Here is a 3,106-nt window from a genome sequence, read left to right on the forward strand (position 1 = left end):
CCAGTCGGGTACTCTGAGAATTCCAGATGCCGAGTGTAGTTGAATTTTCCCTAGTACCCCATTGATGGGGCCGAACGGGGGAAATACATCACCCTATGGCTTTGTTTACATAACAATGCCAAGCTGGTTTTAGAATTTTAGTAAATAATATTGGGGCTGATGATTGCCCCTTTTGTAAGCTCTATATTGCCAAAGTTCCTCTTTTGAGTCAATGCCTGCCATATAGAAAACCGCAGCTGACACTAAGTCTTTATCAATAATAAGAGTATCCATCTTAAAAATGAATATCTAGAATAAATGTGTTTAGGGTTGAAAATCAATGATAATCCTGCAACCCCCATCTGTTTTATTTTTAATAAATATGTTTGATACAAATTCTAATGTTCCATGAAAAGTATGCTCAATCACACCTTTTGTGTACAATTTTTGTAGCACCATGTGGGTTTTAGATTGTTTGGTTTATGTAAGGGCAAAATGCCCTTCTGGTGTATGTTGTACTGTGGTTATTGGGATGAGTAAATCCTATCAGATAACCCTGAATACTGCTGAGATTATATGAATCTGTAGTGATTATATACCATACATAACTGTAGTGTTGCAACCTCCCCTACCATCGTAGGTCCCTATTTTAACAGAAGAAACCCCACCCACCTACCTCCATGGTTACCGGTGGTTGTGTTATTTCCTTGGTTTTTTGAAAAGGAGGTTCTGGTTTGATATCTCTTGTTCGGGGTTGTGTGGGAGGTTGAGGCCTCCGCATCTTCCAGGGTGGCCGCCCTGGCCATACCCTAAAAAAGGATCCTGCGGGTTATATTGATTTCTGGCACTGCCACTGGTATGAGCCACATTTTTATGGCCTTGCCTGTGGCTGGTATCATGCTCCAAAATAGGCCCTTGCGCTGGCCTTGATGAGCCCCAGTGTCTTGGCTTTGTCCACACACAGTTCTTTGTTTGCAAATGGTAGCATTTTTGGGGTCCCAGTGCTGGCTGAATGGCAGCCCTCCACGTGTAGTTCAGGTCCTATTGCATATTACTAAACAGAGCTAGTGCGTCTTGATGGTCTTTGGTTACCTACGTTTAGTCCAGGGTGCAAGTGTATGCTATGATGCCTTCCGTCAATCCCTTTAAGGTTCTCCAGATCTTGAGGTCCTGGTTCCTGATGTTCATCCCCATATGCTGCCAAATGCATTGGTTTACACTGGGCACCTGTAATGCCTCACCGTTGCCAGGTGGCAGATGTCTGGCCAGTGTCTATAAATATTTCTTGTTGGCGTTTGTGGCCAGACATATAGTAATACTATTGCCATCCTGGATCCAAGTCTACCCATGTTTGACTTGGTTAAAGTAATCAGCCACCATGTCCAGCAGAGTCCCTGCTGTGTTAGGATCATGGGACGCTGTATTACCAGGCTCTGGCCCATCAGGGTCCTGCCTACTCTTTTTTAGTTAGAGATCTCTAGGGTCCCGCACGGGGTACCCATGTGGGGCTTAACTGCTGCCCACTTGTCTTTTGTTCTGCGGACCCCTCTTGCAAGTCAACCCAGAACTGACCCACAGTGCTCCCCTCTGATGGGATAGAAGCATTGTGCAGCCCTCAAAGAGGTACTGCTGTGGGTTTATCACGTTGGAGCAAGGCTCCATACACCGCTTCTTCCCGCTCCAGCCCTCTCGGGTGCTGGTTGCCGGCGGTTTTATTTTATGCAAAGTCGGACCCTTCTGCGTCCACTACCTTGTTTGATTTGTGTCTAGCCTTACCGCTCGGCCGCATGGATCTGGCCCGTACGGGGCCGACATCAGGCACAGCTGATCCCACTACGGTTGATCCAAGTGCCGCTGGCTGCCCGCTGTTCCACGGTCCTCCTTCTCCAGCTTTGTCCTTCCTTCCGTGGAGTGAATATGGCCGGTGTGGAGGATAACTGGCACCGCTGATTCCATCTATTCCTTTAACCCGGCTCCAACGCTCTCAGCGCTCCTGGCTGCTCCTTTATCTTAGACCCCTGGGACCGACCCCCGTACTGACGGTACTGGTCCCTTGCGGTCGTTGCAGCCGGTCAACCCCACTCTAATGCCCTCAATTCTGGGCACTCCTACTTATATGGTCCTTAGATAAGGGACATATAAGATATTAAAACTGATAATAACAGCTACTATAGTTTTTATTTAATATATGGTCCCTAGATAAGGGACGTATCAGATATTAAACTGATAAGAACAGATACTACACTTGATCTTACCCAAAAAGCCGAAAAGCGATTTCTGAAACTAAAACACCCGCTGGGACCGACCCTGGTACTCACATTACTGGTCCCTTGCGGTAGATTGCAGCCAGTCAACTGCACTGCAAAGTCCTTGGCCTCTGCGCTGGCCGTTAGTGCTGCTGCCGAGAAATGAATTTTCTCGTCGTGCTGGAGCGAAGTTGGGCACAGGTGTTTTCCCTCTCCGGGAATCGATGTGCCCATGCTGCTCCTGCCGCTGCCGCTCCTGCCGCTGCCGCTCCTGCCGCTGCCAGTGCTCCTGCCGCTGCCAGTGCTCCTGCCGCTGCCAGTGCTCCTGCCGCTGCCAGTGCTCCTGCCGCTGCCAGTGCTCCTGCCAGTGCTGCCAGCTGCCGGCTGCCACTGCTGCTGCTGCTGCCGCTGCCGCTGCCGGCTGCCGCTGCTGCTGCTGCTGCCGCTCCTCCGCGGTTCACCCGCCGGCCTTCTGCAGCTTACATGGACCCGGTCCATGTCTGCACCTAGAGGGTAAGTTGAAGGAAACGCAGGGTCTCTTACCTGCTGTTCCCGACTTTCCTTCTCCCGCTGGTGACCGTCGTTCCCTGCGTGTCGGGTTCGAGCCGCTTGGACCGACCCCGGTGTTCACGGGCCTGGTCCTTCGTGGCAGATCCGCAGCCGGTAAAATCCGGCTGTTCCTATGGATCCCTTGGACCAACCCCGGTGCTTACCTTTTGAAGAAGGTTTTCGGCCCAAACATCCCATTCCTACTCCATTAGTGCCGCTGCACCCGCTGAGCGTTTCGAGCCCCGGTACTTACGGCGCTGGTCCGTGCTGTCTGTCCCGCAGCCTCTGCACTGGCTGCTAGCGACTGCTCCCAAGCCAGTCTCGCTTGAGAC

The 3,106-nt window shown here is 51.1% G+C and overlaps 1 pseudogene; it reads right to left on the bottom strand.

The window, feature by feature from the left end:
• Positions 1 to 2,148: 2,148 nt before the first annotated feature.
• Positions 2,149 to 2,254, bottom strand: LOC129709551 (U2 spliceosomal RNA; annotated as a pseudogene).
• Between the last annotated feature and the right edge of the window lie 852 nt (positions 2,255 to 3,106).

Source organism: Leucoraja erinacea, chromosome 25, assembly GCF_028641065.1.
Source record: "Leucoraja erinacea ecotype New England chromosome 25, Leri_hhj_1, whole genome shotgun sequence".
NCBI classification, from domain to species: Eukaryota; Metazoa; Chordata; class Chondrichthyes; order Rajiformes; family Rajidae; genus Leucoraja; species Leucoraja erinaceus.